The sequence below is a fragment of the Macaca thibetana genome, chromosome 12 (assembly GCF_024542745.1).
Source record: "Macaca thibetana thibetana isolate TM-01 chromosome 12, ASM2454274v1, whole genome shotgun sequence".
Classification (NCBI taxonomy): domain Eukaryota; kingdom Metazoa; phylum Chordata; class Mammalia; order Primates; family Cercopithecidae; genus Macaca; species Macaca thibetana.
Window position 1 is genome coordinate 63859437 of NC_065589.1, and position 17311 is coordinate 63876747.

General features: G+C 37.5%; 1 protein-coding gene across 8 annotated transcripts in view; it reads left to right on the top strand.

The window, feature by feature from the left end:
* Positions 1 to 17311, top strand: part of CCDC141 (coiled-coil domain containing 141) — a 258308-nt gene that overhangs the window by 39249 nt on the left and 201748 nt on the right. The window lies entirely within an intron of this gene.

The window sequence follows — 17311 nt, forward strand, 5'->3', positions numbered from 1 at the left end:
TAATTATCTTACATTTTGGTTACTATTAATGATGATGATTATGCTAAGTTACTAACTTTTATGGAAGACTGAACAGTAGCCAGGTGATGTGCTAACAATCATATGCTAATTAGCCAGCATGTGAAAAAGGATTTATTATCAACATCAAGGTTTTCCTTACATCCCTGAAATCACACCACATATTTGCTTATTTATTCCATCAACTTTTATGGCTAACCCTAACTGCCATCAGGAAATGTTGAAGCCTGTAGAAATATAAGCATTGCATGTAACTGAGCTGTAACCACTAAAATATCTTCACAGAATCCAAGTAAAACTAGATGAGAATAATTAACATTACATAAATGCGTATGTATTTACTTTAGAGACTGCTTTCATATCATTGCCTCATTTTAGCATATATAATAAGGACCAGTGTGGTATGGACTCATTTTCACAGGTAAGGGAGCTGAGTGTCAGAGAGATTAAGGACAACTGAGTCTCAGAGAGATTAAGGGACTTGCTCAGGTTTAGTAACTGACTGAGCTGGGACCCACACTCTGATTAAAATCTCATTTTCATGATCTTACCATGATGTTGGATCCTGTGGCTTCCTGGCACAAGCTGAGCATGGAAGCCCGCTGCTATCTAGAAATACACACCTGATCCCATGAGAAGTGCTGTCGTATCACAGCCAACAGTGGTCTCATGGGATCAGGTGTATGTTTCTAGGTAAGCCTAAGACTGGCCCAGTTCCAGCTTGGAGGATTCTGACATGCAAAGCCTTAGTTCCCCTGCGTGGGGCAGTGTTGATCAGCCCAGAGTAGCACTGTGGCACACTGGATAGGAGTGTGGGGGCCACGTAACTGACATAAAAAGTAGGAACGTATTTAGGTAAAATTATGCTTTTGGATTTTAGTTCTAAAGCTCCTTACATTGTCGAGTGAGAGAAAAAAAACACACACCTTTATTTGAAATACGCATGCCCTTTCTATGGAACTTTTTGGATTCTACATGACAGTTATAATAGTCTTTATTGCTAATAAATATGAAACTATGTTCTCTTATCTTTCAAACAGTCTTTCCAGCTGGGGGTAGTGGCCCATGCCTGTAATCTAGCACTTTGGTAGGCCCATGTAGTCGGATTGCTTGAGCTCAGGAGTTTGAGACACATCTGGGCGACAAGGTGAAACCTCATCTCGAAATTAGCTGGACATGGTGGTGCATGCCTGTAGTCCCAGCTACCTGGGAGGCTAAGGTGGGAAGATTGCTTGAGCCCAAGAGGTTGAGGCTGCAGTGAGCCATAATCATGCCACTGTGCTCCAGCCTGGCAGACAGAGTGAGATACTGTCTCAAAATGAATAAAATAAATTAATAAATAATAATAAATATTTATAAAAATGATCTTACCATCACTGCAAAATAGATTAAGAGCTATACTGACATATTGGAAATACATTGTTTCACATTTAAAGTCAATATTAATTATTAAAGTGTAGTTTCCTACTGTAGAATAATCATTTTACTTTTGATATGAGGCAAAGTGTGAAGTAAAGGGGATAGAAAGGGAAAGAAAATAAATAGCGGTTTATGAGTAGATTTTTCTTTCTGAACACTGCTAAAAGCTTTCCTGTATGAGATAAATATTACGTCATTAAACTGGAATTACTGATACAAGAAGAAGTGAGGTGCAGTAGGTATTGAGCAAACAAAGGGTACCATAGTGAGGCCCTGGTGTTCATATGTCTTTACACGAATGCTTCTCTCTCATCATTAATGTTCTGCATAGATGAAGTAATGATTATAGGAGTCATTTTTTTAATAAACATGCAGATGTTTCACTTATCAGCAGTGTAGACCATGAACATATGTCGTTGATTCCTGGAGTCTCCAGGGAGATCCATTAAGATGATAGAAATATTGGGAAATATATTAAGTATTTGGATTCGGATAAGTGTTGGGAACCAAAAAGACTTTTGTCTTCTAATATAATATTGGCTCGCTGGACTGTGGAACATTGGCTCAGTGGACACAATTTTATTTTTGAGTAACCAAATGGTAATTAACACTGACAAAAAGCCATGTTCTGAACCTGGAGCTGTGGGAGTCCAAAGAAGAGGGCCAAGGTCTGGCTTTTGGGCAATTATAATCAAATGGACATTGGATTTTTATTTTTGATTTTTAATATTTGCTTTTAAAGAATTATCTGAAATGTATTTTATTGACTTCTCAGCATTTGAATTTTAGAACATTGATTTGTACTTTTTTTGCTATTTACCTTTTTCAGTAACTTCATATTGTATTTAAAAAGAAATATACTGTCTAATAAGAAGTACAAAAATGAGTGAGACTGTTCTTGGCTCTCACCTAGTTTATAATCTACAGAATTTAAAACTAGCTCACTCACAATTGTACTAAACAGTGAAACATAACAACCACATTAGGAAGGTGGAAAGAAAGTGACAAAGGAGTCCACGGCAAAGAGTTACTTTTTGCTGCTATGGAGAGAAGGGTTTCATGGAGGAGGCAGCATTATAATTGGGACTTGAAGGCTAACAGGTTTTAGACAGGCAGATGCTAAAGTGTAGAACATGCTAGCTAAAATCCTTCAACAAAACAACAGCAAAAGCCAAAACAAATTCTTGATATTATTTGAAAGAGACTAAAAAAATAGAACTGAACCATTTACTGTTCCCCAAGTTTTTAAAAATGTGTATTCTTTACTTTTAAGTGTCTTAATTACCTCCAGTTTAGTGGTAAAACTAAGTGTGTTTCTATAAACTAGAGACTCTACCTGTATCCCACAGTTTATGTTACAGATAGACTCCAGTGTCAGGAAAACATATGCAGGGTATGCCACATATGTTTGCTCTTTTAGAAAATTGCATTCAGGGGACCATTTAACGCTCTACTGAAGAGAAAGTCCACAATCCTTTTTTGTGGTCCGCATAGCAGTTGAGGTGGTGCAATGTCTATAAAATATGCTGTCCTTAAAAGCAGCAATTTCAAAGCCACACTTAAAAAGACAGAGTGCATTTTTCAAGTATTGCCACACAGCCTTGGTTTCCTATCCTTTTGGAAGCAAAGGGAAGTAGTGCCTTTTAGCGTTTCTTTAAATAACCAGCTTTATGATGTTGGCCAGAACATCTTTTTCTCAGATCCAATTCCAAAATATTTTCCTTAGTTTAATGACTAAGCAAGTAGGAGAGGAAAACTGTAAATTAAGCTGACCTTGACTGAGTCTTGAGGCAAGCCATTTTTCATGGGCTGCTCTTCTTATAAGTGCCGTATCTCATCGTCAACACAAAGTCTGCTCACGTTGTAAACTGGGCATTCCGTTTTGTTCCCTTAAACAACTAGTTTTAAAAAATGTTATTATGGTTGCTATCAATTTATCCAAGGGTTTTATTTGGTAACTGCCCTGAGTTTTAAAAAATATCTGAGAATATGTGTTTTCTTTCAAGGTAAGGACAAAAATTGATTTTTCAATACTTTGCAAATAGATTGAAGTGTATTTTTTCACCTCAGACAGGGTCTGATTTTCTTTTAGGATAGTTCGTGTAACCTAGCTGCCACTTTCTTCAAGTTTAAAGATGGTACCAACAAGAAGAAAGGGCTTTATTACGCTTTAAAGCAGGGGAATGCGGATTTAAGGAAGGGCACAGAAATGACTTGAAAGGTGGGAACCCAGGTGTGCTTAACTCCCAAGGAACAGAAAAGAAGGGTCATCACCCACCCCAGACACGCCCCTATAAGGCATCTTTCTTCAAAAGTCGATGTAAGTAAGAAGTGGAAGCTCATTTGTAAGATGGACTTCTTTAGTTTACAATAGAATCATGTGGTTCCTTAACACAGGTATCTCTATCAAAAGATAGAACTAGAAGTATTATTATTATTATTATTTTTTTGCAAAGGTCAACTATTATTCAGAAAGAAAGAAAGATGTGGAGAACACTGGATAAATAGGCCACCGGTATGCACTTTCTTTTGTTGTAAATAATTATTTAAAAGTTCAAAATATCTGGATAAAGTAGAAAATTTGATAATCATAACTTACAAATATTCATACTGTATGAAAATAAAATCTGCCAAATGAATAGATTAATACATTTTTGTGTGTGGGAAATCTCCTCCCTCCCCTATTAAAAAAAATAAGAAGAAAAAGAAAAAACACTTCTTGAAGCATGGTGACCCACATAGGGAATATATTTGGTATCAAATGTTTGCCTGGGGACCAACTGACCCAAACTTCAGCATATGTAACACCTTTTACCCTTCAGAAATATGAAGTCTCAGCAGTTTATAAAGCCCACTCGACTCTGCTCTTCACCCTCCACCCTGATGCCAACCCTCACCTTCTGACCTCAACCAGAATTCCACTTGTTTTCCACTAGGTAAAATTAACCAGTACACTCTTAAAGAAAGAAAGAAGTTTATTCTTGCTTATTCATGAAAAGGTATCAAGACATCAATGTGTCATTCCCACCACTTATCAATTCACTCAAAAGTCAGTAAAAGCATACTCTATGTCAGGTACTAGATTAGATTCAATCAATACAATTATGATTATGACATGACTCCTGTACTCTAGAAGCTTCTGTAAAGACGGACCATTCTTAGCAAACTTTTTATTTTGAAAAATTTCAGACCTGCAGAAATCCTTCACTTATATTTACTAACTGTTAATGTTGCATATTTTCTTTCTCTTTCTCATCTTGCCTCTAAACATGTGTTTATGTGTATACATTTTTTATGGTGGGGGGAGAACTATGTACTTTTTTTCCCCCATAAGTTATTGGGGTACAGGTGGTATTTGGTTACATGAGTAATTTCTTTAGTGGTGATTTGTGAGATTTTGGTGCACCCATCACTCGAACAGTATACACTGCACCATATTTGTAGTCTTTTATCCCTCGCCCCCCTCCCACTCTTCCCCCCAAGTCCCCAAAGTCCATTGTATCATTCTTATGCCTTTGTGTCCTCATAGCTTAGCTCCCCCATATCAGTGAGAACATACAACGTTTGGTTTTCCATTCCTGAGTTATTTCACTTAGAATAATAGTCTCCAATCTCATTCAGGTCATTGCAAATGCTGTTAATTCATTCATTTTTAAGGCTGAGTGGTATTCCATCATTCATATATATATATACACACACACACACACATATATATATGAATACTATATATTATTTATATATATATCTCTCTCTCACAGTTTCTTTATCCACTCATTGATTGATGGGCGTTTGGGTTGGTTCCATGATTTTGCAACTTGAATTGTGCTGCTATAAACATGAATGGCAAATATCTTTTTCGAATAATGATTTCTTTTCCTCTGGGTAGATACCCAGTACTGGGATGGCTGGATCAAATGGTAGTTCTACTTTTAGTTCTTTAAGGGAACTCCACACTGTTTTCCATAGTGGTTGTACTAGTTTACATTCCCACCAGCAGTGTAGAAGTGTTCCCTGATTGCCGCATCCATGCCAGCATCTACTGTTTTTTTATTTTTTGCTTACGGCCATTCTTGCAGGAGCAAGGTGGTATTGCATTGTGGTTTTGATTTGCATTTTCTTGATCATTAGTGATGTTGAGCATTTTTCATGTTTCTTGGCCATTTTGATGTCTTCTTTTGAGAATTGTCTATGCATGTCCTTAGCCTACTTTTTGATAGGATTGTTTGTTTTTTTCTTGCTGATTTGTTTGAGTTCATTGTAGATTCTGGATATTAGTCCTTTGTCAGATGTGTAGATTGTGAAGATTTTCTCCCCCTCTGTGGGTTGTCTGTTTACTCTGCTGACTGTTCCTTTTTCTGTGCAAAAGCTCTTAAGTTTCATTAGATTCCAGCTATTTATGTTTGTTTTTATTGCATTTGCTTTTGGGGTCTTGGTCATGAAATCCTTGCCTAAACCAATGTCTAGAAGGGTTTTTCCAATGTTATCTTCTACAATTTTTATAGTTTCAGATCTTAGGTTTAAGTCCTTAATGCATCTCGAGTTGATTTTTGTGTAAAGTGAGGTATGAGGATCCAGTTTCATTCTCCTACATGTGGCTAGCCAATTATCCTAGCACCATTTGTTGAAAAGGGTGTCCTTTCCTCGCTTTATGTTTTTGTTTGCTTTGTTGAATATCAGTTGACTGTGAGTATTTTTGTATTTCTGGGTTCTCTATTCTGTTCCATTTGTCTATGTGTCTATTTTTATACCAGTACCACGCTGTTTGGGGGACTGTGGCCTTATAGCATAGTTTGAAATGAGGTAGTGTGATGCCTCGAGATTTGTTCTTTTTTTTTTTTTTTGAGATGGAATCTCGCTCTGTCGCCCAGGCTGGAGTGCAGTGGCATGATCTCGGCTCACTGCAAGCTCCGCCTCCTAGGTTCACGCCATTCTCCTGCCTCAGCCTCCAGAGTAGCTGGGATACAGGCACCTGCCACCATGCCCGGCTAATTTTTTGTATTTGTAGCAGAGATGGGGTTTCACCGTGTTAGCCAGGATGGTTTTGATCTCTTGAACTCGTGATCCACCCACCTCGGCCTTCCAAATTACTGGGATTACAGGTGTGAGCCACTGTGCCCAGTCTAGATTTGTTCTTTTTGCTTAGCCTTGCTTTGGCTATGTGGGCTCCTTTTTGGTTTCATGTGAATTTTAAAATTGCTTTTTCTAATTCGGTAAAGAATGATGGTGGTATTTTGATGGGAACTGCTTTAAATTTGTAGATTGCTTTTGGCAGTATGATCATTTTCACAATATTGATTCTATCCATCCATGAGTATGGGATGTGTTTTCATTTGTTCATGTCATCTATGATTTCTTTCAGCAGTGTTTTGTAGTTTTCCTTGTAGTGGTCTTTTGATTCCTTGGTTAGGTATATTCCTGAGTTGTTTTTTTTTTTTTTTTTTTTTTTTTTTTTTTGGGAGCCATTGTCAAAGGGGTTCAGTTCTTGATTTGATTCTCTGCTTGGTTGCTTTGGTGTATAGAAGAGCTACTGATTTTTGTATATTAATCTTGTATCTGGAAACTTTGCTGCATTCTTTTATCAGTTCTAGTAGCTTTCTGGAGGCGTCCCTAGGGTTTTCAAGGTAAACGATTATATTGTCAGCAAACAGGGGCAGTTTGACTTCCTCTTTACTGATTTGGATGCCCTTTATTTCTTTCTCTTGTCTGATTGCTCTGGCTAGAACTTCCAGTACCATGTTGAAGAGGAGTGGTGAGAATGGGCATTCTTGCCTTGTTCCAGTTCTCAGAGGGCATGCTTTCAACTTTTCTCCATTCAGTATTGTGTTGGCTGTGGGTTTGTCATAGATGGCTTTTACTTGGCTTTTACTACATTAAAGTATGTCCCTTGTATGCTGATTTTGTGAGAGTTTTAATCGTAAAGAGATGCTGGATTTTGTCAAGTGCCTTTTCTGCATTTATTAAGATGATCATGTGATTTTTTAAAAAAATTCTCTTTATGTGGTATATCACATTTATTGACTTGCTTATGTTAAGTCATCCCTGCATCCCTGGTATGAAACCCACTTGATCATGGTGGATTATCTTTTTGATATGTTGTTGGATTTGGTTAACTAGTATTTTGTTAAGGATTTTAGCATCTATGTTCATCAAGGATATCGGTCTAGAGTTTTCTTTTTTGGTTATGTCATTTCCTGGTTTTGGTATTAGGTTGATACTGGCTTCACAGAATGAATTAGGAAGGGTTCCTTCTTGCTCTATCTTGTGGAATAGTGTCAAAAGGATTGGAACCAATTTTTCTTTGAATGTTTGGTAGAATTCTGCTGTGAATCCATGTGGTCCTGGCCTTTTTTTGTTGGTAATTTTTAAATTACCATTTCAATCTTGCTGCTTGTTATTAGTCTGTTCAGGGTATCTAATTCTTCCTGATTTAAGGTAGGAGGGTTTGTATTTTTCCAGGAATGTGTCCCTCTTTTCTAGGTTTTCTATGTGCATAAAAGTGTTCATAGTGGCCTTGAATCATCTTTTATATTTCAGTGGTGTCAGTTAGACTATCTTCTGTTTGTTTCTTAGCGAGATTATTTGGATTTTCTCTCTTCTTTTCTTGGTTAATCTTGCTAATGGTCGATCAATTTTATTTATCTTTTCAAACAACCAGTGTTTTGTTTCATTTATCTTTTGTATTTTTTTGTTTGTTTGTTTCAATTTCATTTAGTTCTGTTCTGATCTTGGTTATTTCTTTCTTCTTCTGGGTTTGGGTTTGGTTTGTTCTAGTTTCTCTAGTTCCTTAAGTTGTGACCTTAGAATGCCAGTTTGTGCTCTTTCAGTCTTTTTGATGTAGGTGTTTAGAGCTATTAACTTTCCTCTTAGCACCACCTTTGCTGTATCCCAGAGGTTTTGATAGGTTGTATCATTATGGTCATCCAGTTTGAAGAATTTTTAAATCTCCACCTTGATTTCATTTTTGACCCAGTACTCATGCAAGAGAAGATTACTTAATTTCCATGTATTTGCATGGTTTTGAAGGTTCCTTTTGGAGTTGATTTCCAGTTTTATTCCACTGTTGTCTGGGAGAGTGCTTGATATAATTTCAATTTTCTTCAATTTATTAAGGCTCGTTTTATGGCCTATCATATTGTCTATTTTGGAGAAAGTTCCACGTGCTGTTGAATAGAATGTGTATTCTGTGGTTGTTGGATGAAATGTTCTGTATATATCTGTTAAGTCCATTTGTCCCAAGATATAGTTTAAATCCATTGTTTCTTTTGACCTGTCTAGTATGTGTTGTCAGTGGGGTATTGAAGTCCCCCACCATTGTGTTTCTGTCTATCTCAGTTTCTGTCTATTATTAGTAATTGTTTTATAAATTTTGGAGCTCCAGTGTTAGATGCATGTATGTTTAGGATTGTCATATTTTCCTGTTGGACAAGGTCTTTTACCATTATATAATGTCTTTCTTTGTTTCTTTTAACTGCTGTTGCTTTAAAGTTTGTTTTGTCTGATGTAATAATAGCTAACCCTGCTCATTTTTGGTGTCCATTTGCATGAAATGCCTTTTTCCAACCCTTTAAGTTTATGTGAGTCCTTATGTGTTAGGCGAATCTCCTGAAGGCAGCAGATAGTTGGTTGGTGAGTTTTTTGGTCCATTCTGCAGTTCTGTATCTTTTTTTTTTTTTTTTTTTTTTTTTTTTTTGAGACAGAGTCTCACCCTATCACCCAGGCTGGAGTGCAATGGTGCAATCTCGGCTCACTGCAACCTGTGCCTCCCAGGTTCAAGCGATTCTCCTGCCTCAGCCTCCCGAGTAGCTGGGATTGCAGGTGTGTGCCACCACACCCAGCTAATTTTTTGTATCTTTAGTAGAGACAGGGTTTCACCATGTTGGCCAGGCTGGTCTTGAACTCCTGACCTTGTGATCTACCCAACTCAGCCTCCCAAAGTGCTGGGATTACAGGCATGAGCCACCATGCCCAGCTGGTTCTGTATCTTTTAAGTGGAGCATTTAGGCCATTTACATTCAATGTTAGTATTGAAATATGAGGTACTGTTGCATTCATTGTGCTCTTTGTTGCCTTTGTACTTCGATTTGTTTTTTGTTTTTGCTTTTTAACTTGTAGTTTTGTTTTATAGGTCCTGTGTGATTTATGCTTTAAAGAGGTTCTGTTTTGTTGTGTTTCCATGATTTGTTTCAAGATTTAGAGCTTCTTTTAGCAGTTCCTGTAGTGATGGCTTGGTAATGGCGAATTCTCTCAGCATTTATTTGTCTGAAAAAGACTGTATCTTTCCTTCATATACAAGGCTTAGGTTTGCTGGATACAAAATTCTTGGCTGATAATTGTTTTGTTTGAGGAGGCTGAAGACAGGATCCCAATCCTTCCTAGCTTGTAGGGTTTCTGCTGATAAATCTGCTGTTAATCTGGTAAGATTTCCTTTATAGAGTACATGGTGATTTTGTCTCACAGCTCTTAAGATTCTTTCCTTCGTCTTAACTTTGGATAATTTGATGACAATGTGCCTAGGTGAACATCTTTTTGCAATGAATTTCCTGGATGTTCTTTGTGCTTCTTGTATTTAGATGTCTAGGTCTCTAGCAAGGCTGGGGAAGTTTTCCTCGATTATTCCCCCAAATATGTTTTCCAAGCTTTTAGAATTTTCTTCTTCCTCAGTAACACCAATTATTCTTAAATTTTGTCGTTTAACATAATCCCAGACTTCTTGGAGGCTTTGTTCATATTTTCTTATTCTTTTTTCTTTGTCTTTGTTGGATAGGATTAATTTAAAGACCTTGTCTTCGAGCTCTGAATTTCTTTCTTCTACTTGTTCAATTCTATTTTGTGACTTTCCAGAGGATTTCACATTTCTAAAAGTGTGTCCAAAGTTTCCTGAATGTTTGATTGTTTTTTCTTTAAACTATCTATTTCCTTTAATATTTCTCCCTTCACTTCTTGTATCATGTTTTTGATTTCCTTGCATTGGGCTTCACCTTTCTCTTGTCCCTCCCTGATTAGCTTAATAACTAACCTCCTGAATTCTTTTTCAGGTAAAGGGATTTCTTGTTGGTTTGCATACATTGCTGGTGAACTAATGTGATTTTTTGGGCAGGCTGACCAGCGCAAAAATAGAGCATTAAACCACTAAAGCTAAGAACCCTCATGGAATCCACTGCACCCCCACCCCCACCCCTGCCACTTCCACAGGAACAGGTGCTGGTATCTAAGGCTGAGAGACCAATAGGTGGTTTACATCACGGGACTCTGTGCAGACCACCCCCATTACCAGCCTGGAGCCGGGTAGACTTGCTGGGTGGCTAGATTCAGAAGAGAGAAAACAATCACTGCAGTTCAGCTCACAGGAAGCCACATCCATGGGAAAAGGGGAAGAATACATAGGAAAAGGGAACACCCCATGGGGCTAAAGAATCTGAACAACAGCCTTCAGCCCTAGACCTTCCCTCTGAGAGAGCCTACCCAAATGAAAAGGAACCAGAAAACCAACCATGGTAATATGACAAAATAAGGCTCTTTGACACCCAGAGGGGAGAACTATTTAAAAGTAAGTTTCACACATCAGAAGTTGGGCATTTAAACAAATAAGCCCAACGAAGTTGTAACAGCTTCAGCAGAAACCCATATAAAATATAGTTACAAGGAAGAGGAGGGCATAGGAGATAATCAAGAAAGTCTTCCTCAGAGATGATTTGCCAGGTATTTTAGAGATGGGAAGACAGCTTGAGCAACAGGAAAAACATGTATCAAGGTCCCGGGACCAACCCCATGCACAGCATTAGGAGAGCAGTAAGTAGTTTTGCATGGTTGGCCCATGTGCTAGAGATAAAAAGATTGGGAAAAGGGTCATGAGAAAGATAGGATGGACAAGTAGGCAGTGGCTGAAATGCAGAAGGCCTTGTATGCAACTAAAAGGAGGTTTATCTTTATCTTATGACTGATGAATAATCATTGACAAGTGATAGGCTGAGGAGTGATCTGATTTGTGCTCTGTATTCAGAACTTTATAGAGAGAACATCTAAAGTTAACAGAACAATGGTGAAGAGGGAGATTTTCAGGCACCCTGATAGTCCTATGGGTAGAGATATTTGGGGAACTCAAGGCTTTTCAAGTGCCCCAATATCTTACCTATGAATTGGTGCCCTGATTTTTCCACCACAGAATATATATGTGGAGCGGTGCTTCCAAAATATGGTTGTGTGTTACAGTCAACTGAGGAGTTTTAAAAGAAGCAGAGAGTCACAGCTTTTACTCCAGACCTGTTGAGTCAGAATCCTCTGAAGTGGAACCTGGGGATCTGTATTTTCCAGAATTTCCTCCAGGTAGCACTGGTGCAGCCAGTTTACTGAGTGAGGTTTGGGGACATAAAGTTGCAGAGGGAGAGTAGGAAGGAATGGCTACAGAGGTCTTACAAAGGCTCAGTTGGTCAGTGTCCGTGACACCTATCAAATGCTGTGGGAGCAGGTTGGTTATATTAGCCTGCATTGCTCAAGCTGCCATGTCATATGTCTCTTTGTGTCCTTGGAAAGTCTTGCAAAGTCAGGCATATGGTAGAGGCTCCTCAACTATTTGATAAATGAATGAGCATGGCTGAACTCAAATGTTAGCGAAGACTGGCAGTATGACTAACAGTGTGCTTGTATATTTTTCTTTGACCAAAATACTCTAAAATACCAATTTATTAAAACAAGAGATACATATAGCCTAAAGCCCAGCTATTTACTCAGACTTTTCAGCAGTTCTGTTCATTTTAATTTTAAAATTAGGGCTCAGTCATTTTGATAAAATATCTGCTCTGAAGAAGATAACAGATCTTAGAACACAGAAGATGACATCAGTCATCTTGTGAACACTGTTACACTGAGATTTTATGAGCTAAACTAAGAAAATGTATTCTCTGGTACTACTTCTGAATCAATTATCATCAGTGTGTGATTGTGATAATCTAAGTGATGACAACTGGACATAATATTGGTAGTTAATTCAGACATATGTTAAATAATGGAGACAGGAAAAATCATTTGAAGTTAAACTTGACAATCATGGCATGATGTTTATTTCAAACATGTTTTGAAAGAAATGTTTTAAAACATTTAATCTTTTTGCTTGGTAAAAGAAGAGATAGTATTATTGCATTCATTAGTTGAGGTTTTATTATAGATGTCAAAACCAAGACTCTTATTAGACATAAATTTAAAAAAAATTATTTGTTTCTGACCCTCGCCCATTTAAAATAAAAATCTCATTTAGACATTTTATGTCTAGAGGGGTGCTGAATAGACAGTCAGAAGGTGGATGTTGGGGAAACAGAGCTGATCTTCAGGAATCAACAGTTGACTCTGTTCAAACACCATGTTCCAAAGTAACATGCATTTTAAAGCAGCTAAATAATGATGTTTATTAGATGCAGCTCTTTTGATAAACAGAGGTGATTTAAAGATTTTAATTAACTTCACATGTTTATTAAGTTCAGTTTGGAGAAGCCATGAAAAATGTGGATTAGGTCTCAGTGTTTATTTGCATAAGTAGGAGACCAAGTTAGAAGCAGGCTGAACACGGGAATACTGTAACATTGTCAAGTCTCTGTCTAGCTCGTGGACAGTCTGTCTACACATGGCTGATGGTATGGCCAGTCAGCTACACCAAGCTCACATCTTACCAAATTTATAACCAGTGAATAGAATCTTTACAGATACCCTCAGCAGAAAAGATTCTGTAGAACCTGATTTTCCAGACTTTGATCGTTTTCCATCCTTGAATCAATCATGTTTTCATCCTTGGGCCCATCCACTCAATAATAAGGGGGAAGGCAACTCTTACCGAGCTGGCTCTGTGTCATTACTTTCCCTTGTCAGTGGGTGGAGAAGCAGGTTGATCCTTCCCCAAATCCTGTGTCATGGATTTCTCACATGGAAGGAGTGTTTTACTAAGAGAGAAGAAAAGCATTGTTCTATTGGCAAAAGGAAAAGAAAAAAGTCAACAAGTGGCTTAATTTCCCCATTAGTGTTTAATATGTTTAAGGTACGAAGAAAAATCAGTCTTTAATGGCAAAAGCAAATTTTATGCTCCCAAGTGAGGAAACATCGCATCTCTTCAACAGTGAAAACAATGGTTTTATTCTTGTATTTCAGTAATGTCTTAGATGTTATATGCCTCTCGCCAACCCTGGATCTAATTTTAAACTCTTGTATGAAATGTGTAAGACAAAAAAGTTAAACATTTCACATGCAAAGTTTCTAGATTTTAGCTACTCCTTGTGCCTTGCAAATGGTAAATACTCAATATCTGTTGCATAAATTAATTTATTATATCACTGAACCATGGAAATAGATGGGTCCTTAGAAGGTATCTAGTTAATCTCTTGGATGGATGCAGATATTTCCTACAATGTCTTGCAGAGGGATCATTGAACCACTCTCTGAACACTTTCATATGAAAACTCCCACTGTTTTTGTTCTCAGGGAGTTTGTTTGCCATCTACCAACATCTTACATAGTTAACAGAAACTGGTAACACTGAACAAAGGGACATTCACAGTTTGCTTAATTTCTTTTTCTCCTCCCCACCCCCATGTATGTTAAGATAAAAATAACAAATTGAATGATATATCAAGTAATATTATCTGCCAACGAAATGTAAATGAACAAGCTAGTCTTTGTTCAGGGGAAGTGGGGAAGAATTCCAATGAGGGAATTGATTGAGAGATAGAAGTCATGGACCATTGTTTCAGCCTTGAAGCTGCCTGAGGGGAAGTAATGATTCTCCTGGATAGTTGGTACCTGGACTGAGAGCTAGGCTGGCTTCTTTGTGGCTGTGGGAGGTGTATCTTCACTGGAATGACAGAGAAGAAGAAAATGAGGTTCTGTGTGATTTAGAAGGTAGGGAGGTACAGAGTATCCAGAGGCGTAGCTTACGTTAAGAAACACCAATACCACTGGGCATGGTGGCTCATGCCTACAATCCCAGCACTTTGGGAGGCTGAGGTGGGTGGATCACTTGAGGTCAGGAGTTTGAGACCAGCCTGACCAACACGGTAAAACCCCCATCTCTACAAAAAAATACAAACATTAGCAGGCATGGTGGCACATGCCTGTAGTCCCAGCTATGGGGGGGTTGGGGGAAGTAGAGGTTGCAGTGAACTGAGATCGCACCACTGCACTCCAGCCTGGGCGACAGAGTGAGACTCTGTCTCAAAAAGAAAAGAAAAGCAAGAAAGAAGCACAAACACAGTGTTGAAGTAGGCAGAGGATGGTGAAGCACAGGTTCCACATGTCTTGTAGTGTTATTTGTCACTTCTGGTAACAAGATTTTTAATAATGTAATATGCCTGTTCTTTGCAATGTTACTTTTTTATTGTTTTTTTTAATAGATGAATTACATATGTAAATAATCTCTAAATACATCTCATCTTTGAATTAATTTGCTCTGTCTTTTTCTCCTGTAATATATACATTATAATGTATTTTAAAACTATTTAAATAATGTCAGTGTGTTACATTGTTTAATAATTTTCTAAACCTTTTTTTAAAAAAATTCTCCAAATAATGTTCACAAGTATAAGAAAATCTATGAATAAGTTCTTGTGGAATAGTTTAGATCCATTTACTTGAATATTTTTCATTACAGGTAGTCTAATTGGAGGGAAATCACTGTCAATTAGTCGTGTGTAGTTGAAAATATTTAAAGAAATTTGTTCATATTAGTTTGAATAGAGCATTCCTAAAGTCTTCCCTAAATTGTAAGTTTGGTGATTTAAAAGCTCTCAAGAAGTCAAAAAAATTTTGTGACTTTTAAGAACTTAGTCTTTAGGCCGGGTGTGGTGTCTCATGCCTGTAATACCAGCACTTTGGGAGGCCAAGGCAGGTGGATAACCTGAGGTCAGGAGTTCGAGACCAGCCTGGTCAACATGGCAAAATCCCATCTCTCCAAAAAATACAAAAGTTAGCCAGGCACAGTGTCACGTGCCTATAATCCCAGCTATTAGGTGGGGCAGAGGCAGGAGGATGGCTTGACCTGGGAAGCGGAGGTTGCACTTAGCCGAGATCATGCCACTGTACTCCAGGCTGGGCAACATAGCAAAAGTCCATCTCAAAAAAAAAAAAAAAGTTTTTAATGTTCTTTATTTAGGAAACATTTTAGATACTTAATAGAGAGGACAAGATGTAGTTTCAAGAAAATTTCAGGAAATCAATATCCAGATGTCATTCATAGAATAGAAATTTCAGATGGCATCTTCATCTTGACTCTGAAATAATTAATTACAGAAATGGTTGGCAGTAGAATTAGAATCAAATTGACAATAAATTATTTATTAATTCAAATACCATTCTATCACATACCATGGATAACAGTTCCATGAACAATTTTCACATATAATTTACCTGTCAGGAAACGACTATTATTCTTCAAAATTGGTCATTTGTATGCGTTGTATGATTTTTTGAAACAAATGTATTAGAACAATTATTAGCATTAGAAGAAGTAGCAGAAGATGAATATAAGCATATGTTTGCTCTCACATATGTTCATTTTCTTTTAGTGAGGGATGCCCCAAGGATGCATAGAGAGGAATTTATCAGTATCTCCCTAATCATTAATGCAGTCTTCAGCCCAAGGGAACTGCAAATCCCAGAATGCAACATTTCATTCTTATTTTAACATGGATTTCAGAAACCAGTGGACCAAATTTGATGAGGAAATTGGATTTACTTTGAAGCCCCAAATGCTAAGACTTGAACTTTATACAAGGTAGACTTTTGCTAAGTTTACTACATTTCTTCATTCAGTTTTAAGTAGTAGATGTTTGTACTCTCCACCTCATCAGCATATGTGATACAATTACTTGTTTTCATATACAAAAAATAAATCATTTCACCATAGAGAATTAGTATGAAGTTTAAGAACAAAATGAATGATTGCGTTTTTATTCTGAAAAAAGCAATTATTTTAAAAACATATTCTAACATACATGTTTCTTGAAAGTAAATCATTGTTATTTGGATTCAGATTAAAATATCTTATGTTTTGAACTTTCATCATTTCTGAACTTGTCATTGCAAGCTATCATGATTAGCATTCCACGTAGACACTTCAAATCAGAAATAGGTTTTTGTTTCCTCTTGTGGGTGTGGTGTCACTTAGTTTATTACTACTGTGACTTCAATATATTCTCTACAAGTGGTTTGATAAATACACAATAATAATAGTAGTAAGAAGGTATACAAAACAATAAACATAATTAAAATAATAGCTAATATTTATTGCATACTTACTATATTTGAGGCACTTTACTAAGAGCTTCCATGGATTACTTCATTTAATCTTCACAAAATCTTATAAGATAGTTACTATTAGTGTTGGTATTTTATTTATTTATTTATTTATTTATTTATTTTGAGACAGAGTCTCGCTCTGTTGCCCAGGCTGGAGTGCAGTGGCACGATCTCGGCTCACTGCAACCACCGCCTCCCAGGTTCACGCCATTCTCCTGCCTCAGCCTCCCGAGTAGCTAGGACTACAGGTACCTGCCACTATGCCCGGCTAATTTTTTGCATTTTAGTAGAGACGGGATTTCGCTGTGTTAGCCAGGATGGTCTTGATCTTCTTGTGATCTGCCCGCCTCGGCCTCCCAAAGTGCTGGGATTACTGGGATTAGAGGCGTGAGCCACCGTGCCCGGCCTAGTGTTGGTATTTTATAACAGGCTGAGGCCTAGTGAGAAAAAGTAATTTATAAAATGTGCAGAGCTCCTACCTGGTGGAGCCAGAATGTGGACTCCAGGGTCTGGTTCTTAATCACTATGTTACGCTGCATGCCATGCTTTGAAAGGAGATTTATTTTACAATGTGGCCACTCAAGGCAAATTCATCTCCACC